This window comes from Manis pentadactyla, chromosome 12 (assembly GCF_030020395.1).
Source record: "Manis pentadactyla isolate mManPen7 chromosome 12, mManPen7.hap1, whole genome shotgun sequence".
Lineage (NCBI taxonomy): Eukaryota > Metazoa > Chordata > Mammalia > Pholidota > Manidae > Manis > Manis pentadactyla.
The window spans coordinates 82,934,956-82,959,455 of record NC_080030.1 but is presented as its reverse complement, the minus strand read 5'-3'; positions in this window follow the sequence as shown (position 1 = coordinate 82,959,455).

Here is a 24,500-nt window from a genome sequence, read left to right as displayed (position 1 = left end):
GTCTTTTTCCCCTGGGTCCTAACCAGTGACTGATATGCTTCTTGATCGTATGTGTTTAAATGTACAGTGGTCCCCCCTTATCTGAGGTTTCATTTTCCTTGGTTTCTGTTATCTGTGGTCAACTGTGGTCCCAAAGATGATCCTCCTGATGAATCATCAGAAGGCCAGTAGTAGCTTAATGCTATATCACAATGCCTGTGTCATTCACTGAACTTCATTTTATCACATAGGTATTTTATCACCTCACATCATCATCACAAAAACAAGGATGAGTATATTACAGTAAGATATCTTGAGAGGTGGAGAGAGAGAGAGTTCACATTCACATAACTTTTGTTATAGTATATTGTTATAATTGTTCTATTTTATTAGTAGTATTATTAATCACTTATGCCTAATTTATAAATTTAACTTTATCATACTTATTCATAAAGGAAAAAACACAATATATATAGGATTTGGTACTACCTGTGGTTTTAGGCATCCACTGGAGTTCTAAGGACCTATCCTCCTTAGATAAGGGGGGACTGTCATATTGCCATAAATAAGAAACCAGCCATGAAAAGAAATTCACATTTTAATCAAAGATTTTCTTTTCAAATTTTCATTGTGTCTTCCCTTGTGTGTGTGTTTTTTTTTTTTATGTGTAAGATCTGAATTATTTTGACTAAGGTTCAAAACTCTACCAACTAAGTGAAAACTTTTCAGTGTTCAGATGAATTATTCTAATTGAGTCAACTGTCTAAGCCAGTTTGAAGAAGTGTTGTTCACTGTAGGAATCAGAATTCACAAATGCAAAGATATGTGAATGGTAATTAGCTTTATTATTGTTTAACAACATGTGAGGATTTATTCACATGGAAAACTCTTCTGGTTTTCTTTAACTTTTTGCAATGATGTGCTTTTTAAATCATGCAATTAACTTGCACTGCAGACTATGCACTTATTCTTGGCAACTGGTATTTGTAAGACAAATTCTAGGGTCCCAGAAGCAGAAGTTAGATCACATTGGAAGACAACATTCAATAGTCAGTGAATGGTACTTAGCTTTGCCAACACATGGGTCGACAAGGTTTAATTATGTACATGTACATCTTTCTTTAGTTCTCCTAGCTGATTCCTGAATTTTACTTTTTCATTATTTCTATATTTTTGGCTGAGGTTTTTATTCCTCTTAAAAGCTGTGAGAAGCCACATTGTCTCTTATATTTATCTCTTACACCATAGAATGAAAGAAGGGCAGAAAAATGGCTATTACTAGTATTAAAACAAAAATTAAATTCAGTAGATTTAAAGATCTAATTGGCTTTATCATGTCACTCATGAATCCATCAGCATTTCCCTTAACAACTAGAGAGATACTCCAGGTACTGTACAAAATGGAAGGTTTTTGTAGGAAAGAGGGTGGAACAAGAAGTTATTAGCAAAAGAAAAAAAGGATTGTTTCAGACGAGGTCATCCTGCCTTAGAGGAAGGAGCAGGGGTTCTTGTCACACCGATTACCTCATTGTTGGGGGAATGGGAGGGGCCCATGTGACAGGTTACCTTATTGGTGCTGACCAGAGAATTCCTGATCGTTTGTTAAAAAGGTCCCATTCCTTGATTATGTTGAAACTGTTATTAAGTCTTGGTTTGGGGAGCAAATTATCCTATGTGGGCTTGTTCTTTCTTTTTTTAAAAACACTAAATAGGACCCAGAGAACTTGTAGGAGGAATGGGAAATGCCAAAGGTCGGGAAAATAAAATTCATGTTCTAGAACTCAAAGGAACTGATTTTACCCTGGAAATATGAATCACTGCGCTTGCTGATTTACAATTCCCCTTAGATAAGGCCTAGTCACACCTGGGACTGGCACTTGACCCATACAAATCTGAGCTTCCCAGGGTAGAGATGATACGGTTTCGGGCTAGAGCTGAAGCAGGGGAGAGGAGAACAATGACACCGATTACAGGCCAGATTTGCTCATTGGTTTTTGGGCTGTGGGGGGAGGGAAATGGCATGAACCAGCAGGACTATGTGGGGCAGATTCGGGGTGGGGAGTTTGGGGGGATTGCCTTTTGGGAAAAGAGTGAGAGATTGACCAGATGAATTTTGAGATGGCTATTGGATATCAGTAAAGATGTCAAGTGGGCAACTGAGTTATGTCAAAAGCTCAGAGACTAGTTTGGGGCCAGATACGTAAATCTGAATGTTATTTAATAACCTCAGTTAGGTAAGGGGAGTGGAGAGAGACGTGAGGTAACGGGACAAAGCAGTGGAGAACCCTCGCTGTCAAGAGGAGGAAAGGGGAGGAAGCAGCGAGGCCGATGCAGGAGGCGCTGGGCGGAGGATCGACGGGGAGCCTCAGTGAGGTGAGAGAAGCCAGGGGAGCGTATTGCCACGAAAACCCGGGAGAGGGAACTGCAGTGAGGAGCGCTCGGCCGCGGTGGGCGCCCCCGAGAGGATGCGTGCACGGGGAGCCGGCCTCCAGACCCGGCGGCGTGGGGGTGCTGCTCACAGGCCGCGACGAGTCCCGAGGACGGAGGGTGAACAGAAGACGAGGGGCGCGTTTCCGAGAGGTTCAGCTCTGAAGGGAAGTCGGGAAAGGGAGATGCGGTGCTGTGCGGGGCAGTGGGACGAGGGGTCTTTCCTCTTTTGAAAACAGACACCGGAGCATGTGTTTAGGCTGATAGACGCAGCCCAGAAGAAGTGCAGCGTTGACGGTATGGGAGGGAGAGGGGGGTTGGGGTAACACCAGAGTGGGGATCTGGAGAAGGCCGGAGACAGGAACCACAAAACCAAGGTCTGAACTTGAATAGCCGGGAAGACGTGTTCTCCGTTTTAAGAAGAGGGAAGGTGTGGAAAGGTTGATAGATTTGGTGATAGGGAGATGAGTGAATTCCTGGTTGATGGCTCTTATTTGCTCCATGAAACATGGAGTGAGGTAATCTAATGGGGGTAATGGGGAAAAAATAACAGAGAAAAAGCATAAAGTAATCATCTTGGAGAGTGGCAAAAAATGAGGAAATGCAGCCAGATGGCCAGTTTTGAGGGCCCCTTGAATATCACGCAGCCCAATTGCCTGTGTGGTTCCTTCTCCAGTGCTCAGCTGTTTGGTTAGCCACGTCACATACTGGCATCACCCAGAGCTTTTATATTCTCCTGCTTCTTATATTTAGAGAGGGGTCGAGAAGATGGGATGATAGTGAGAACACAGTGGGAGTCCATGGAATTGAGGTCTTGATAAGGCTCAAGAATTTTGTCAGTGGGACTACTGAACAAGTGCACTAGAAGGATTGGAAGTGGTGACTGGAGAATGCTTAAAAGTGAGATGTTTGAAGGTGGAGCAACCTCTGCTGGTAAACCAGAGGACCTCAGCTATAACTGTAAGTGTGGGTGACGGGGGCAGAGTGTAGGAAGGCACAAGTGAGATGGTGTTATTGAGAGAAGTAGAGTCCCAGGTGGATTCTCTTGTGAATGTTGAACTCATTATGAATGATGACCGTACTTTCATGGAAAGGAAGACTATACATAAATGGGGGATAAGAAGCCTCTAGAACATGACAGCAAATGGGAGGAAAATGAGGTGGTGTATTTAGGTGCCTACATGTCAAGGGAGCAAGACACGTGCTCGCCCACTGCCTCCCCTTCCCAGAGGACATGTGAACCACTCACTGAGAAATAAGTTCAGCCTCCTTACAATGACCACCAAGGCTCCATATGATCTGGCCCTCCTCATCTACTGCTCCCATCTTTTCTAGTGTATTCATGAATATTACCCACATTCCAGTCACAAGACCACTTTTCAATTCCTTGAGGGGACTAAACTCTTCTATCCCAGGGCCTCGGCATATGCTATCACCTGTGGCCCCTTCTCAGCCTCAGCTTAGATGCCATTCCTTTTCTCTGATATCATAAACTAAGGTTTATGAGCACCCTCTGACACTTTGTTCCTTTTCTTTATCAGACTTTGAAAGTATATATTTAATAGTTGGTTCACTTTTTAATTATTTATAGAAATTCATGAACGTAGGATCCCTTCCCCCCCAACTATTGTTACAGAAGCTGACAGGGGGCTAGGTGCCTGGTAGGCAGCTCAGGTGTACCGCCTACTGTTAGGTTACATAACCTGAGTTCAAATCCCAGCTCTACCAAAATCATTTATGTGATCTTGGGGATATTACTTCACCTCTCTGTGCCTTTGTGCTTTCCTACCCCATGTGTAAAATGGAGAAAATGGTATTTGTTTCATAGAGTAGATGTGGACTATAAATAACATATGCAGTTGGAATACCTACCACAAAGTGCTTGATAATTATTTGCTAAAGGATGCTGCAAGTAAGTCTTACTTGATTGAACTTTCTATTGTGATTTGTTATAAAAAAAAGCTCTTTTAGTTGCAAAACCATATTGTTTCTAACATTAAGTAACCAAAACACTTTTGTTCAGTTTCTTCCACTATAAAATGAAGAAGATGGTATTGTGATCTCCATGGTTTTTCTCTTTTAAAAATCCTCAGTTATATGAATACAGAATAGATTTTCCTCCTTTTACTCATCATGAAAGTAGTTATACTTAATTACTTAAAACACTGAGGTATTTTTTCATTTGCTTGTTTATTGTTTTAATAAGAGTTGGGGGAATCATAGTGGAATCATCTAGAAAGCGCTTGCAAATTACAGATGCTTTCCCTCTTCCTTGCTTCTGATCCTGGCACAAGTGTGAGGATATTAGAGTCGAAAAATCTCTCCAACTAAATCAAATCTCCTCCTGTGGTGTCTCCCACTGATCACCTTCTGCCAACTGTCCTATTAAGAACCATCGTTTAACAGACACTATGATGGAAGAGATGCCTAGTATCACTACATGGATGTGAGCCAAACATAGGAGGCATGATGACTGAAACCATGTACCATTTATTCTCCCCACTTGGAATTTTTTGCATGTCCCTGTTCTGAAAACAATTCTGTTCACAGCTCTGTGCAACTCTGTATCTCCAATCCTTAGAGTTTCTGTATCAAGTGCATATTTATTATCACAAATCTCTCTAAAACATCTAAAAAAGTGAAAGGATTTAGTCACTTGAATTTCCTTATATTCTATTTCAGTGAAATTCTGTGAGATTTTAAAAGTCATTATATCTGTGAAACATGTTGCAATCAAATCCCAATGTCAAAGCACAATACATGTAGGTTTCAAGTGTAAAATTTTGAGTGAAGGCTTTATTCTGCTTCTTCTCTGGACTACTTCAATTCTTCTCACTTACCTTCCAACCGAATGAAGGGAAGTAGAGACAGATTCATAAACAACAGGAGGCGTGAGTGGGGTTAGAAGTGGGATGCATGATTTTGGTATCTACCGAATTTGGGTGCCAAGATATTGACTTATTTGATGGTGGGAATTGATTTGTTGACTTAGGTGGAGGCTACTGATCTGGATGACTGCATGTTCTTTGCCTGCTTTGGACAGATACCTGTGGAGGCCCTCATTCTCTGCAGCTGCAGCCTGGACATTTTCTACAGTTCAAGAAGGCCTACTCTACAAAAGTCAGCATGAGAGAAACATTCTGTAGGAAACTCTGAAACCTAGTCTTACTTGCATTTTTTTCCAGTAGTCTTACATTTTCCAACTATAATCAATTTTGTTGTGTGAAATTTCCATTTCAATCAGCACCTGCCAAAAAAACTTTCCAGATTGTTTCTAATTTATACCTGCTAAAGTGGCTCCTGTTTTGAAAGGCATTTGGATAGGGAAATGTTCTCGATTGAGAAATCTGCACGTTCTTGTTTACATTTGTGATTGCAGATATAACTGAAGCACTCATCACCTCATTTTCTCAACATTCTCTTAAGGAAAAAACATCCCAGTGTTTCTGGTATTGCTGAACATTTGAAGTATAAAAAAGAGTTTCTGTGAAACCTCGAATAGAAAAACCAGACAGTTTGTCCATTCCTTAGTGCTGAAAAAACTCAGGCAATTTACTTTATGCAGGCTTAGTGAGAGAGAACACTTCAGAAAATAACTTGTGTAAATGGGTGTCTTGGAAAATTCTTACACAAAGAAAGGTTTGTGTTTCAATTTGTGCTTAAGAGAGAAAAGTCTCTCTTTTGGGTCCAAAATACAGAAGCATGAGGAAAATGACTTCACTATTCCAGATGTCTTTTTTGAACTTAAAAGAAAAATTTCAATACATACTTGATGGTTAAGGTAAGATCAGAGTATACAAGTGTGAGAGACTGCATTAACCTCCCAGATACCCCAGAAAATGCTCCCACTTTTGGGTGTGGATTATATGCATGTTTTGATTCAATTCCACAATTGAGTATGTGCAAGGCATTATGGAAGGTAAGCATGAATAAGACAAAGAACCAAACTTCTGGAAGAGTTCACAGTCTAAAGGGGAGACTGAGATTTATGCACATGACTTGCATTGGGAGACCAAGGGAAGTGATGTTATGGGGATATACAGGAGGGGCTTTGGGCTCATGGAGAGGGACTAGGGCATCCTGGGAGGCTTCCTGAGCTGAGTCTGGAAAGATGTGCCTGGCAAGGTATATTCTGAAATGCTTTCCATTTCTATAAGGTATCACATCATCCTAAGAAATACATTAACTCTATCACTTAATCATTCATTTATTTACTCAACAATATCTTAGACTCACAGTAAACCAGTTACTGGGACTCCCTGGATTTATTCAATATTTAGTCATTCGGTATATATTATTTGAGCACCTATCACACTGTTCCAGACTCCTGTGTTGTTTTTTTTAATTTTTAAAATTTAAGGTATAGTTGATATACAATCTTTCTTAAAAAAATTGAAGTGTAGTTGATATAGTCTTTCATTGGTTTCCAGTATTCGCAGAGTAGTTCAACAGTTACCCGTATTATTAAATCCTCACCCCCACTAGTGCAGTTACTGTCAACATGGGAAGATGTTACAGAATCACTGGCTATATTCTCCATGCTGTACTACCCTCCCTGTGACCAACTTATATTATGAACTAAAATTTTTGTGCCCCTTTATCTCTTATGCTCCCCACCCACCCCAAACCCTCTCCCACAGTAACCACCAGCCACTTCTCAGCGTCTATGAGTCTATTGCTATTTTTTTCCATTTTGTTTTGTTTTGTTTTTCTATTCCACAAGTAGGTGAAATTTTATGGTATTTGTCTTTCTCTGGCTTATTTCACTTAGCGTCATGCCCTCTAGTTCCATCCATGTTGTCACAAACGGCACAATTTCTTTCTGCGACTCCCGTGTTTTTATGCACAGCAATACAACTCTGTTCAGGCTCCCGGACCCAATTCCAACGCGTGTGTGTTGGCAAGGGTACTTCCCATGCACGCCAACAAGTTCTTGAACACCAGCAGGGTCTCCAAGAACTCAGCTCAGTTCTGATGCTATGTGCCTAGAGATAGCACCAGATTTGCAGGCTAAGGGCTCCATCCTACAAAACTGCTCTCTACCCCCCACTCCAGATGCTAGTCACAAGCCTGTCCTAACTGGCTACAGATTGGAGGTTCCAACGACCTCCCTCTTAGGTTAGATTAATTGGCTAGAATAACTCACAGAACTCAGGAAAACATGTATGTTTACCTGTTTAATAAAGGATACCATAAAGGGTACAAGGTAACAACAGCCTGATGAAGAGATGCATAGGCAAGGTCCCAAATAAAGGAGCTTCTATCCTTGTGGAACCTGGGGCCTGGCTCAGTGGCATGTGAATGCGTTCTGGCTCCCCAGGCATGGAAACTGTCTCCGACAGAGAAGTAGGACACAAGAGAGTGATATGCTCTTCTCAGGGTTTTCGTGAGGGCTTCTTTGCATAGTCATGATTGACTAAATCATTGGCCATTGGCTGATTCAACCTTCAGCTCCCACCCTTGGGTTCCATCCAAAAGTCTCTCAACACGACAAGACACCCATTTTCCACCTTTAAGGCTCTGAAGTGTTTTAGAGAACTTTGAGTGAAGACCAAATATATTTGGGAAATGTGTATTTGGTTATCTGAATGGCCAAACATGTACTTCTTATAATTTATTATATTGCAGCTCCTTACCATAATCTCTCCCTAGGACTAAATCTTGGCAGTTTTGGAAGGTCAACCATGAGAAACTGCTTGTGGCCATGGAACCCAACTCCAACTATTTCATTCTCCCAATAATTCACAACCAACCCAACATTGGTACCTTAATATTTATGACTGCAATTTTTCCAAGCCAGGGGCCATTTTTAATTTAATTGCTGTCATAGTTCAGAAAAAAAAAGGGGGGGACTAGGAGACAAACACTTGAGTTCTAGTTCTGGACTCACCATGTATCATCCTCTCCATCTTGAGCAAGTCAGCCTCTCCTTTCTCTTCTGCACCTTTAAGATAAGGCTAATGATTTTGACTTGATAATATGAGAGTGGGGAGTTGTGAGGACTGAATGATAACGGGTACCCAAAAGTCCCTCATAAGCTGTGAGGCCATATAAAAATGGAATGTTTTATTGATTAACAATTTGCTTACTACATCAAGCACTAGACATTTGCAAAATACTTGAATATGATTATTAAGTTGATGGTTAATTCTCTTTGGTGGTGAATATTATCAATACATCCAGTAAATTATATTGAAAGTGGGTCCATTCTGGACTGAATTGTGTTCTCCCCAAATCGTAAGTTGAAGCCTTAACACTTCATGTGATTACATTAGATGATAGGGCCTGTAAAGAGTTAATTAAGGTTACATGAGGTCATATGGATGAGGCGCTAATTCAATATGACTGGTGTCCTTATAAGAAGAAAAAAAGATACCAGTAATGCTTGCACGCAGAGGAAAGGTCACGTGAGGACACAGCAAGAAGGCAGCCATCCTCAAGGCAAGGAGAGAGGCCTCCTGAGAGGCCAGCCCTGCCAGCATCCTGATCTTGGACTTCTAGCCCCCGGAACTCTAAGAAAATTAATTTCTGTTGCTTTAGCCACCCAATCGGTGGTATTTTATTATGCCATCCTTAGCAAATTAATATAGGATCCTTAAGTAAACTTCAGTGATTTTTCTTTTCTTAATGGTTTACACATGTCACAAGTAAAAAGGTCACTTAAGTAGAGAAATTATGGAATCAGACTCACCTAGAGTTTTAGAACTGAGTCACTTAAAAGCAGTAACTACAGATTCAGAGGATTACCAGATGTTTAATTGCTATAAATTTGAGAAAGAAGTTGTGATAGTCCAGCTGATTCAATTGTTTCTTGTTGAAATTTCACCTCTAAATTTTGGGATTATACTCAGCAACTTTTGTACTAATGCACATTTTTTTGTTAAGATGCATAGATGTGTTACTTGCAAAAAATAGGTAAGTAGAAGTGTCAGATCTTCGTATAATGTCCGTCAAAGAAATGAAATCCCAGAAGTCTGCAATTCTTTACTGGGATCATTTTTTACTCTGTAGGGATTATATGTATATATGCTTTGATACTTGTTTTCATTCAATGTGGAAGGTTTTTCCTTTGCAACATACATATTCTTCTTCAAATCTCCAAATATATGCAGTAAGAAATTCTACTTGTTTTATTTTTGTTTTTCATGTATATGTAACACTGTGATTTTATTTTGAGTATTTTATTTTTTAATTAAACAGGAATTATTAATTCCTGGCTAAAAAGACAACTAGTGTTCAGAATGAATTGCTTGGTTCTAAAATGTGGATTTTAGAATACATGTAACACTTCTTATTCTCTGATAACTGTTTTGCATCATTTTATTCAGATACCACCTCTCTTTAAAAAAAATAAAAGCTTTAAAGCCATTTGTTAAAACTGGTTAACATAAAAAGTGGTAGAAAGGATAGTTTTTTGGCATCTGATACTGCCTCAAGTGGAGGCTTATTGTAAAGATTTGACTGAACAAACATACCCTTAACAAAGAAGTTGAATGATCTGAAAATTCAGAAACTGATCTGGGACAGCCACACCATCTTTCGGTTACCAATTTGGTGTAATAGCCAATAGCATGATGACAATCCAGGAATAGCTATTTCGGACAAATATGCGGTGTAGTAACACTGTCATGAACAAAGAGGACATTTCCCAGAGATACACTTCATGGTTAGAGACTTTGTCACCGAAAGCAGAAATAAAGCAGGAAGAAAAGACATGCATGCATGATAGAGAAGTGAGGGTGGTGGGAGGGGGGCAGGACTAGAGCCAAAATTTATCTGCAGTCTCTCAAACACTGACATCACTCACCTTGCACGTTTAACTTCGAGACCAACTCCCTGTTACTCTGTGTGCAATGCAGTTACTGTTTCTTGTCTGTTTAATACCATGAACTGTCCCACTATTAGTCTAGATCCTTGCACCTCCACATGTGGTCCACAGACCAGCAACTTGAGGCACCTGGGAGCTTATTAGAAATGCTGACTCTTGACGGCGCCTGATATACAGACCCACTGAGTCAGAATCTGCATATTGCCAAGACCCCATGCGATTTATTTATACATTAAAATTGGAGGACACAGCGCCCTGCTACTTTAAGGTGAGGAGGAAGTACCCGAACACCTCGTTAACAGGCAGATCCTGATTCAGTAGGTGCGGGGTGGAGCCTGAACCTCTGTCTGAGGGCCGGGCTGAGGGCTGTCGGGCCGCCCTCTGGGCCAGCAGGATAGAGCGCGGTGGCCGAAATTCTCCAGTGATGACACAAACTTGTAGAGAACTCAAAATGCCAGGCACCTCATGGAACCACTGAATTAGAACGCTCTGGGAAGTATTCCGGGGAAAAGAATTTTGACTGTGTCTTTTTTTTTTTTTTTTAACCATGTCAGGTAATTCTTATCATCAGAAGTTAGGAAATTCCCGCAGAGGCCAGTACACCCATTTTGTTCTTCCCATCTAATACCTCTGACCAGGACACATTCCCCAATGGCTCAGTGGCTGGGGTTGTACAAACACTCCCATCTGAATGTTCCATGAAGTCTGAAGTCCTGGCCCTTTGTGCCTTCCCCAAAATAATTTTACCCTGCGTAAGGATGTGGTGCTACAAACCACACCCTGCTTTATGGTGGCTCTCCAGGAGAGGGGGAGAGGATGGGAAGAAGAGGAGAATCCAACGGCCAAGAACCTATCTCACCCCGAGGTGCATCAGTCGGCCCTCTCCCCATCATCTTCCCCAGCTCAGGGAGTGGCTGCCCCAGCCTCTCAGTGTGCTTTCCTGAACATAAAGCCTTTCCCTGGGGCCTCAAACCAGGCTGGCTGGCTGAAAGTGAGTCTGTCTGGAGGCTGCTGGCCAGTCTTTCGATGGCACCCCTTGCGGGGCAAAGATGGTGAGTATCACAGACTCTCCTGAACTCTCCAGTCTTGTCCTTGCCCAGCCCACGTAGCTTCCTGTGCATTGTAATATATTTTGACGTCATGATCTGCAGTTGTAAAGAAACTCCTTTTTTGATGATTTGTTAATGCAGCTCTTGATGGTCTCCAGTCCCCGACCCATGTCTGCTGGCACTGCTCCCTTCAACTTGGAATGGCTCTGCTTCCTCCTCGGCTTGCCTGGAAGTTGCACTGTCAGCCCCCGTCTCACTCACTCTCGGGCTTCTTTGGGACGCCTCATCGCTGATCAGTTCTCTCTCCTCGAACTACTACAGTACCAGTATTTATACACATGGAGGCATATGGGTGACATAGTAAGAGAAAGAGCATGTTTTCGGCTTATCTCTGCCACTTATTGATTGTGCAACTTTGTACAAGGCATTTAATGTCCCTGGGCCTCAGTTTCCCAATATGAAAATCGGAATAATAGTATTTGCTAGTGTGGAGACTCATATGAGATCACATATGAGAAAGCTAACAGCATATGAAGCACAGCAGGTATCCAATAATCCATCGGTTTTGTTACTATGACCACTATTATCACGTATTACAAGGTGACTGCTCCACATGTCTGAGTTTCTAACCACCTTACGAACAAACAAAGACAGATAATATTTGACTCTGTTTTGAATTCTCTTTAGTCCTCAAAAGGCTGTAGGTCTTTGGACAAAGGCTTGAAAGTCCCACTGGAAGATGAAATGTGAAATCCTAGAATAAGTTAAAGAAGCTCTGCCCTCAGCGTTAGGAGCCAACGGAGACACAGACACAAAACTCAGCATGCCAGGTACAGTGGCATTTCCCAAATGATGCTCTAGAGAACTGTGATTTTAGGAAACGCATAAATGAGGAAAACAAGGCTTGAGTTTAAATTAGTTCAGGAAACACTGCTGGCAATAGCCTCCTCCTGACGAGTGACTAATATTAAAGCCTTGCTGGAAAGAAACCTGTTTAACTTTCCTTCCAAGCATTTTCCAAAGGTTGTTACTGAAACATTTTTTTCAACTAACATCCATGCAGAGAGACCTTTGACTGGTGTAAGAACATGTTAGCACGTCCTTCAGAGACAGCGGTATAACCGATCTTTGCTCTATTTTCAGATCTTTGCCTGCCAAGTACTCACCTGGGCTGTATTAACCTAGAGGGTGGCATGTGTCTATCTCCACAGATGAATCTTCCTGTACTCTGTTGTGATGTCCTGTTGTGACGAGTTGCCCCTGGCGCAGATGAGGCAGTCCCCAGCACATCATCTAGACTAGCATTCAGCAGAACTATGCCAGCAGGATGTATATAAACATGTGTACAGGGCTTACACATAAACACGATTTGGAGGAGGGCAATTGAGCCTCATTCACTGCATGTTCAGGTAGAGAGAACTGGGTTTCTAGGAGATCATAGCCCCATCTGGCTAGGAAAGTATTGCTGATATCTCTATTTCATCTTACTGATTTCTTCTCTATCCTTTGGTAACTAAAACCTGTTTGCAATGTCTGTGCCTGACTCTTCTGTTGATCTAAACCTACTTCTGGCATTTGTCTACACAGGGATCATATAATCCAGTAAATGCCAGAAATATTTTCCCACAAATAACTCAATTCACCACTTGGATTTAGAAGCAGTTTATATCTTTGTATGTTTTCAAGAAGTTATCATTGTCAAATGTAACAGATGAAAAACATATTTTTAATTTAGAAATCACATTATAAAATTATAGGCTTTTAAGCTATTGTCATTAAACTAACTTGCCAGATTGATTGTGCTCTCCATTGAGTTGTATGCCTACCGAGTGGGGTGTGCTTTATCTCACGCCTGTTTATGCTAGTTCTACTTTTGTTACATGGTCCTAATTTAATTAGATATTGCATATTTGATAAGAATGCAAAAAAGATTATTGTTGAATGCTTTGTATAAAAAACTAGATAAAAAGTTAACTATCTTCCCAAAAAACATCCCCCAAATTAAGGCACCAAAATACTATTGCTGTAAAATTAGGTGTAGGCAAAACAATTATACAAGTTGGGGAAGGGGAGTCATAAAAATCTGGAGGTGACTTTAAATTCCTGGTTCACTTATAAGACATTAAAACTTGGCATTACAGAAAACATATTATCAATCATGAAAAGACAATGCAGAATTCCAATCAGTGAATCCATATGCTAATGAAAAGTTTGGTTCTAGACCAAAGTCTTGGTCAATTAATGTGTTATTATATGTTTTTAGTCAAAGTGAATAATATGGGGTATGTGTCAGGTATCATTTTTTATGATCTTTTGGTTTAACTTTGTCAGTTAACCAACCAACTTGTTGGTGTAATCCTGTTATACTGGATTTATGCAAGCTCTTATACAGGCTTCTATTATTTGAACCTTGTGATAAATAAAGCATGAGTTACCCCTTGTGATTTCAGCTCTCCTCCTTCCCTAGATGTAGTGTGGATGCACTTCAAGCCACAGAGCCCTGTGCTCCCTTTACCTGTGGTTGCTCCATCCATCTCTCAGCTCTTTTCTGTTTAGCAGTCCAGAAAACATGCAAAAGACAATGAGGAGGCTCTTTTTAATGAAAGGCTGAAAAGGAATAGAAAATAATGTTTGTGTTTAGAATACTCTGTAGGAATTAGGTTTTTTAGAGTTTAAAGTATAAAGAAGAAACTAGAGTATTTTAAAACGTATTTTAGACTTAATTTTATTATAGCAATAGATTACAGTGAGTACATGCACCACACATAGTTCTGATCCTCACACCACTCTCCTCAAATACCCTTGAATGATGCTGTATTGCTCTGTCCAGGGACAGCAAATAACAATCCATATAAACAAGTACAAAGGTCAGTATGCCTACACCCATTATTACTTGAGTTGAACCACCAATCTAACCATTTATTTCCAGATAGACTCATGAATGTCATTACATGATTTTATAGCTCATTCAATATTGAGACTTTCTAGTCTTCTGTTCATAATTTATCAGATTTAGATAGCACATATGTTGGAAGTATTAACGAATGTGACTCAGTCTCAACTTAAAATATACTATAGTTATTCTGTCTCTAGTTTCTTTCAGTTCCTGATGAGCAAGGCAAAAGCTTAGGAATGTGATTCAGTGATACAGAAAGTAAACACAGCATATACTGCATATGATGCTAAAAAACCCCAAACAAACCCTAATATCCTGGGCAGGTATAGGAATAATTTCACAACAGCAGACACAGTGTCTTTAGGTAAAGTAATGCTGGCAGTGCAGGCATGTCATTGTACACAGTACTGGGCAGTAGATGAACAGTGTAAAGTTGCTCTCCAGATAACTTCAGCAAAAGGACACCAACCTGTGTCATTCAGCCAAAAGTTACAGGCAAAATATGTGTAAACAATAAAGAATCTCATTTGTATTAGTTGGCCATTTCTCCTAGATACAATGAGGGATGATAATTCAAACCGAAGGGATTTAAATGCATGGTGTTTACTAGCACATGCCAAGTAGCAGTAATTTAAAATAGTCATTTTCACTTATAATGATTATTAATATTATGCAAAGATTTTAAATCACACATCAAAGACTCCTTCATTGATATATACAAAATTGGTATATAAAAATTTTTTCCACTTAAGCCACTTTGCAAGAAGAAAATCCAATAATAACATTCAGGCATATCAGGAGGTTTTCATGAGGTTTGCTTTCTGCTTTTGGTCGTAAACAGGGGGTTGCCCCATGGATACTTTAAGAAAGATTGTTCTGGGATATACTGGCAGCAGGCCAAGTTCACTAAGACTAATGAAGTTATGCTTAGATAATCATGTGTAAGGCCGTGATTCAGCTCTGAGCAAGTGCTTTGGGTCATTCATCACACAGCATTTTCAATACTGAGCAGTTGTGCACCTGTGCCGTGGCCATGCCTCATCCTCGGATGGCAATCAGAACCAAGTTTCTACTCCTAAACCTCTCTGCTCCTGCACACCATTACCTCCTGATGTGATGCACATGTAACTGGTGTAGTGAACAAGCTGGGTGCAAGAAACCGGGAGCCGAAGCGAATTTTTTTCTTTCTGATGACTCCCTTCAAACTGGGTCTCGATTTTGTTCTTCCACACTCCTTGAAAAATAACCTTCAAACAAGTCCTAGAGTTTTGGGCACTCTTAAAGGAAGAACAGGCTCACTTCAGAAATTAAAATATCCAGTTGAGGGTAATAGTCAAACCTCCAAATCTCATTCTACTGATGTTTCCTCTTCTGCTTAAGGGCCTGATTCAGGTTGGTAGCCTGTAATGGGGAGGTCATGTGATTGGGTCTAACCTCCACACCACTGACTCCCTTTCTCAATTGTCAGATGAGGTCTTTGAGCTCTTTGACCTTGAGCCAAGAGGGAGAGGGAATCAACAAGAGGCGTGGTCTGTGCAGTTTAGGAGAGGCTGAGGTTCTAATGTTGCCCTAGTCCCTGCTGGGGGACTAGGAGCACCCCCTCCAAACCCCTTCTCAGTCCTGGGACCCAGGGATTCTTTTCCAAGGGGCCCTGACCCTGCTTTCCAGTCCCTGCTCAGGCCTCTTCCCCAGGTCTGTTTTCCAAGAGTAGGCCACACCTGCTGCATGCACTCCTAAGCCCAAAGGATGGCCAGGGGTGACATTCTGCTGGGGTGTAAGTGGGTGGAGCCTGGTGCTTTGGGCTTCCTATGCATGCACCTGGATCTCCTTGTGCTGGATGGTGGAATCAGGGGTGAGGGATCTAGACAGAAGACTGGGCGCTGGCAACCTCCACCCCCCCAACATGTTGCCTTCTTCTGCCATGGAGCTTAGAGTAGTCTAAAAGTTATAAATCTGACCCTGGTCTTCCAGATGATTCTGAAGCTATATTTCTAAGGTAGGAAGATGAAACATGTTATTCAACAATTTATTAGCTTTATTTACACTTTTAATTATTTAGGTAATGGTAGGTGGGCCTCCAACTGTATTCTTGCTGTAGGCCCGTCAAATGTGTGTGTGTATGTATGTGTCTGATACTTCCGAGGGACCTCTGATTATAGTGGCATTACTGTAGTCAATGACTCATTTTCACATGTTTACTTGTTTAAACTTTACCTAGCTCTGCCACTGGAGTTCTTATGGACCATCCCGAATGTTCTCTACTGGGTCCCTTCATCCACTCAGGAAGATGGAGGTACTTTTAATTTAAATTAACTAGAGGCTGGTTCTCCACAACAGGACCCCTGGGCCATGAGGAATCTCAGGCCTCCTTTCCCCATCATCAGAGGATATGAACCTCACCCCCATAGAAGTTCTTTTTCTCCTTGGTGCTAGGCAAGTGGTTCCAGCCTCAGCTTCTCTTTTGGTTTGCTACCGGCAAGAGTTTCCTCTTCTTCAAATGCAGGGAACATGTGACAAATTATCACAGTAGTTCTTTCAAGGTCACTTTCACTTGGTCATGGAGGTGTGAGGCTCTGCACAGTCCACTGATGACCCTCTGCAATGGCCCTTTCTCCCCAGCATCTCTGCCATCACCCCCATTAGGCTGGAAGTGGGTAAGCATTCATGTTGGAAGAACTGGGCTTCTATATTCTTAGCTTGCCCAGCGTAGGTAGTCTAGGACCTCCCTTTAGGGAGTCCTTCACAGACATTATTTTATGGAACTTTGGGGTTTCTGCCAAAGTTCCTCAACACCAAGAAAAGCAAAACATCCCATTATATTTGCATTTGAAGGATGCCCCAAACCCATGTCTTTTTTCCTCCCATTCTAGGCAGAAACAGAGACAGGGGGATCAACAGAAAGAGCCTCCAGATGTGTGTAAGAAAAATAACTATTTAGATCCTCAAATAAGGGGAAAAATATTAAATTCAGCTAGTAATATTAGATTTACAAGCAGAAAAGGAAAGGGACCAATTTAAGAAGCAGGTTAGAATGTTAAAAATCATGTGAGTGGGATACATTGGAGGAAAACTGAGCACTCAAAATACTTTCTATGACACCAAGAAAGAGGCAAGGAGATGATGTCCTGAAATAAGGGAAAATTCAAGAGCTGAGGATTTCAGGATTTTTGAGCAATAATGTGGGTTCACACTCAACCTTAAAAGGCACAGTCTTTTAAAGTATCAGGAGGAGCTTCAGCAGGAGACTGCCAGTGGCGATGATCCTGCTGAGACAGGGGTGGCCACAAGGAGCAACCCGCCCTATGTAGATTTAGTAGACCTACTATCTGCAAGAGCGAAAGGCACTGGCAATGGCAGTAATAACTGGGGGAAACATGTCTGGAGACCTTGTCATCTATGAGAAAATGCAGAGACAGGAGGAGGACTGTGGAGAATGCAAAGCTTCTACAAAGTGGGATGCTCTGATTTTGAAATAAGGGAGATAGTATCTCCAACACCCAGGAGTTTAGACATAGCCCACGCTCAGTGCAGCATTTCTACACCAGGGAGGAGAGGCTCAAAGGGGAAATGGAAATTAAAAGTATTTAAACGGAGGGCAGAGCAAAGATGGTGGCGTGGGTAGGACAGTGGGAATCTCCTCCCAAAAACATATGTATTTTTGAAAATACAACAAATACAACTAATCCTAAAAGAGAGACCAGAAGACACAGGACAACAGCCAGACTATATCCACACCTGCGAGAACCCAGCGCCTGGTGAAAGGGATAAGACACAATCCCCAGACTGGCGGGACCCGAGTGCCCCTCACCCCAGCTCCCGGCGAGAGGAGTCAGAACGGGGAGGGAGAGGGAGCCCAGGACTGCTAAACACCCAGCCATAGCCATCCGCACCAGAGCACAGACACAGTGCATGCGGGGAGTGCTGGAAACTAGGGAAACAGGACAGCAAGACCCGTGAGCGGGTCCTGAAGCCGGCGCCCCTGTGACAAAGAAAAGCAAGTGCTTTTTGAAAGTCTTAAAGGGACAGAGATGCCACAGCTGGATGGAAACATACTGGGTCACAGTCCACCTGCTGGAAATTCCAGGGAACTCTGGGCGCACTAACCCCCTGGACAACAGCTCTGAGACCCCTCACAGAGGTAAACAGCCAAACAGCCCCCCGTCCATTACCCCTCCAGGGCCCCGCCATAGCAGAGCTGCAGCCTGAGGCTGGCAACACCCACAGCAAGGGAGCTTCCTCCATACCGGCTGGGCAAGATACAGAGACCCAGTCTACATGCAATTGCCCAACACAAGCCACTAGGGGTTGCAGTTGTCCCAGTAATGAGGCCAGGAGCAAGTGGAAAGCCTTAGCTCTCCCAGCTGATAGAAAGCCAATAGCTCACCACTGAACCTATCAACATGAAAAGGCAAAAAAAAAATTGATCCAGACAAGACTAACCCAGACAGCTTCGACATCTGCTACATAGTTCCCTGAAAAGGAACCCGGGGAGATAGATTTAACCAGTCTTCCTGAAAAAAGAATTCAAAACAAAAGTCATAACCATGCTGATGGACTTGCAGAGAAATATGCAAGAACTAAGAAGGGAGAATACAGAAATAAAAACCTCTGGAAGGACTTCAAAACAGAATGGACGAGATGCAAGAGACCATTAATGGACTAGAAAACAGAGAACAGGAATGCAGAGAAGCTGATGCAGAGAGAGATAAAAGGATCGCCAGGAATGAAAGAATTTTAAGATAACTGCGTGACGAATCAAAACGGAACAATATCCGCATTATAGGGGTACCAGAAAGAAGAAGAGAGAGAAAAAGGGATAGAAAGTGTCTTTGAAGAAATAATTGCTGAAAACTTCCCCAAACTAGGGGAGAAAATGGCCTCTCAGACCACAGAGGTACACAGAACTCCCAAGACAAGGGATCCAAGGAGGGCAACACCAAGACACATAATAATTAAAATGGCAAACATCAAAGACAAGGACAAAGTATTAAAGGCAGCCAGAGAGAAAAAAAAGGTCACCTACAAAGGAAAACCCATCAGGTTATCATCAGACTTCTCAACAGAAACCCTACAGGCCAGAAGAGAATGGCATGATATACTTAATGCAATGAAACAGAAGGGCCTTGAACCAAGATTACTGTATCCAGCACTATTATCATTTAGATATTTAAATATGAAGGAGGGATTAAACAATTCCCAGACAACAAAAGTTGAGGGAATTTGCCTCCCACAAACCACGTCTACAGGGCATCTTACAGGGACTGCTCTAGATGGGAGTACTCCTAAAAAGAGCACAGAACAAAACACCCAACATATGAAGAAGGGAGGAGGAGGAATAAGAAGGGAGAGAAATAAAGAACCATCAGACAGTGTTTATAATAGCTCAATAAGCGAGTTAAGTTAGACAGTACGATAGTAAAGAAGCTAACCTTGAACCTTTGGTAACCACAAACGTAAAGCCTGCAATGGCAATAAGTACATACCTTTCAATAATCACCCTAATTGTAAATGGACTGAATGCACCAATGAAAAGACACAGAATAACAGAATGGATAAAAAAGCAAGACCCATCCATATGCTGCTTACAAGACACTCACCTCAAACCCAAAGACATGCACCGACCTAAACTCAAGGGATGGAAAAAGATACTTCACGCAAACAACAGAGAGAAAAAGGCAGGTGTTGCAATACTAGTATCAGACAAAATAGACTTCAAAATAAAGAATGTAACAACAGATAAAGAAGGACATTACATAATGATAAAGGGCTCAGTCCAACAAGAAGATATAACCATTATAAATATATATGCACCCAATACAGGAGCACAAACATATGTGAAACAAATACTAACAGAACTAAAGGAGGAAATAGAATGCAATGCATTCATTCTGGGAGACATCAACACACCACTCACTCCAAAGGACAGATCCATCAGACAGAAAATAAGTAAGGACACAGAGGAACTAAACAACACACTAGAACAGATGGACCTAATAGACATCTACAGAACTTGACATCCAAAAGCAACAGGATACACATTCCTCTCAAGTGCACAAGGAACATTCTCCAGAATAGACCACATACAAGGCCACAAAAAGAGCCTCAGTAAATTCCAAAAGATTGAAATCTTACCAACCAACTCTTCAGACCACATGGGCATAAAACTAGAAATAAACTGTACAAAGACAGCAAAAAGGCTCATAAACACATGGAGGCTTAACAACACGCTCTTAAATAATCAATGGATCAATGACCAAATCAAAGTGGAGATCCAGCAATATACGGAATCAAATGACAACAACAACACTAATCCCCAACTTCTGTGGGACACAGCAAAAGCAGTCATAAGAGGAAAGTATATAGCAATCCAGGCATATTTAAAGAAAGAAGAACAATCCCAAATGAATGGTCTAATGTCACAATTATCGAAATTGGAAAAAGAAGAACAAAAGAGGCCTAAGGTCAGCAGAAGGAGGGACATAATAAAGATCAGAGAAGAAATAAATAAAATTGTGAAGAATAAAAAATTAGTAAAAATCAATGAAACCAAGAGCTGGTGCTTCGAGAAAATAAACAAAATAGATAAGCCTCTAGCCAGACATATGAAGAGGAAAAGAGACTCAACAGAAATCAACAGAATGAGAAACGAGAAAGGAAAAATCATGACGGAACCCACAAAAATAGAAAGAATTCTTAGAGAGTACTATGAAAACCTATATGCTAACAAGCTGGGAAACCTTGGAGAAATGGACAGCCGATTAGAAAAATACAACCTTCCAAGACTGACCCAGAAAGAAAGAGAAAATCTAAACAAATTATCAGCAACGAAAATGAAGCAGTTATTAAAAAAATACCAAAGAACAAAACCCCTAGGCCAGATGGATTTACCTCAGAATTTTATCAGACATACAGAGAAGACATAATACCCATTCTCCCTAAAGTATTCCAAAAAATAGAAGAGGAGGGAATACTCCCAAACTCACTCTATGAAGACATCACCCTAAAACCAAAACCACTCAAGGACCCCAACAAAAAAGAAAACTACAGACCAATATCCCTGATGAACGTAGATGCAAAAATACTCAACAAAATATTAGCAAACCGAATTCAAAAAAATATCGAAAGGATCATACACCATGAACAAGTGGGATTCATCCCAGGGATGCAAGGATGTCACAACATTCGAAAATAGTTCCACACCAACCACCACATAAACAGAAAGAAAGACAAAAACCACACGATCATCTCCACAGATGCTGAAAAAGCATCCGACAAAATGCAACATCCATTCATGTTAAAAACTCTCAACCAAAAGGGTATATAGGGCGAGCACCTCAACATAATAAAGGCCGTATATGACAAACCCACAGCCAACGTCATACTCAACAGCCAGAGGCGGAAAGCCGTTCCTCTGAGACGGGGAACGAGACAGGGGAGACAACTCCCCCCACCGTTACTCAACATAGACCCGGAGGTCCCAGCCACGGCAATTAGACCAGACAAAGAAATACAAGGAATCCAGACTGGTAAAGAAGCAGCTAGGCGGTCACCATCTGCAGATGACACGATACTGTACGTAAGGAAACCCTGAAGAATCCACTCCAAAACTGCTAGAACTGATAACCGGAATACAGCAGAGTTGCGGGACACAAAATCAACACACAGAATCTGTGGCTTTCCTGTACACTAACAGTGAACAAACGGAGAGGGAAATCAGGAAAACAATTCCATTCACAACAGCATCAAAAAGAATAAAATACCTAGGAATAAACCTAACCAAGGAAGCGAAAGACCTATACCCTGAAAACTATAAGACACTCTTAAGAGAAATTAAAGAGGCCGCTAACAAATGGAAACTCATCCCACGCTCTTGGCTAACAAGAATAAATATCGTCAGAACGGCCATCCTCCCCAAAGCAATCTACAGATTGGATGCAGTCCCCATCAAATTACCAACAGCATTCTTCCAAGAACTGGAACAAATAGATCAAAAATTCACACGGAAACGCCAAAGATCCTGAACAGCCAAAGAAATCGTGAAAAGGAAGAAGAAAGTGTGTGTGTGTGTGTGTGCGTGTGTGGGGGTGTGTGTGTGTGCGTGGGTGTGTGGATGGGTGTGCGCGTGGTATCTCACTCCCCAACACAAAGCTCTACTGCAAAGCCACAGTCTTGATTAAGACAGTTTGCTCCTGGCACTAGAACAGAGCCACAGACGGGTGGAACAGAATAAGAGACTCCAGACATTAACCCAAACATATGTGGTCAATTAATATATGATGAGGGAGCCGGGGACATACAATGGGGAAATGACACTCTCTTCAACAGACGGTGCTGGCAAAACTGGACAGCTACACGTAAGAGAATGAAACTGGATCGCTGTCTAACCCCATACAGAAGAGTAAATTCGAAATGGATCCAAGACCTGAATGTGAGTCATGAAACCATAAAACTCTCAGAAAAAAAACATATAGGCACAAATCTCCTGGACATAAACATGAGCGACTTCTTCAAGAACATAACCTCCCCGGGCAAGGGAAACAAGAGCAAAAATGAACTGGTGGGACTACATCAAGCTGAAAAGCTTCTGTACAGCAAAGGACACCCTCAATAGAACAAAAAGGTACCCTAAAGTATATGCGAGAATATATTCATCAATGACAGATCCGATAAAGGGTTGAGCTCACGCACCTCAACAGACAAGAAAAGCAAATAATCCCATTAAAAAATGGGCAGAGGATCTGAACAGACACTTCTCCAAAGAAGAAATTGAGGTGGCCAGCAGGCACATGAAAAGATCCTCCACACCGCCAATCCTCAGAGAAATGCAAATTAAAACCACCATGAGATATCACCTCACACCAGTCAGGATGGCCACCATCGGGAAGACACACAACAACAGACGGTGGCGAGGATGTGGAGAGAGGGGAACCCTCCGACACTGCTGGTGGGAATGCACATCTCAGCTCAACCATTGTGGAAAGCAGTATGGAGGTTCCTCAAAAAACAGAAAAGTACAAATACCATTTGACCCAGGAATTCCACTCCCAGCAATGTACCCTAAGAATGCAGGAGCCTAGTTTGAAAAAGACACACGCACCCCTATGTCTATCACAGCACTACGCACAATAGCCAAGAAATGGAAGCAACGTGAGTGTCCGTCAGTAGGCGGATGGATAAAGAAGAGGTGGTACATATGCAAGATGGAATATTATTCAGCCGTAAGAAGAAAAGAAATCCTACCGTTTGCGACAACACGGATGGAGCTAGAGGGTATTATGCTCAGTGAAATGAGCAGGATGGAGAAAGACAAGCATCAGATGACTTCACTCATCTGTGGGGTAAAAGAACAAAGCAGAAACTAAAGGAGCAAAACGGCAGCAGACTCACAGAACCCAAGAGTGGACTAACAGTTACCAAAGGGAAAGGGACTGGGGAGGATGGGTGGGGAGGGAGGGATAAGTGGGGAAAAGGGGCATTACGGCTCGCACACATAACGTAGGGGGTGGGACGGCGGGGGTGCCGGGGCCCGGGGAAGGCAGCATAACACAGAGAAGACAGGTAGGGATTCTACAGCGTCTTACGACGCCGAAGGACAGTGACTGTAATGGGGTAAGGGGTGGGGGGGACTTGATAAGATAGTGGGAGGGGGAGTCCAGTAACCATGTTGCTCATGTAATTGTACATTAACGGTCACACACACGCAAAAATCACAACGAGCTATCACCTCACACCAGTCAGAATGGCTAGTACCAAAAGAAGAGAAAAAAAAAACAAAAAAAAGCAAAACAAGAAATAACAAGCGTTGATGAGGAAGTGGACAAAGGGAACCCTCGTGCACTGTTGGTGACCATGTAAATTGGTGCAGCTACTATGGGAAACAGTGTGGAGGTTCCTAAAAATATCCATAGCGGTACCACATGACCCAGCGTTCTTTTTCATACACAGCAGTGGAACTCCCTTCAGGATACCGGACCTGTTCCCAATGCATACAACACCAAGCAATTCTCCAACACCAGCAGGGTTTCTGAGAACTCAACTCTGAGGATATCTGCCTGGACGCAGCACAAGATTCCCCAGGGTAAGGTTTCTATCCTCAAGACTGCCCTCCACCCCCAACTCCAGAGCCCGGTTGCCAGGCCCATGCAATTAGCTTGTGCTTCCCACCTACATACAGGCTAGGATTGGAAGTTCCAACGACCTCCCCCTTAGTAAGTACTGCCCAAGTTGCTAGGGTGCCTCAGCAGCTCAGGAAAACACGTTTACCAGTTTAACAAAGACTATCATAAAGGACACAGCAGCGCACGCGCGCGCTTCACACGCA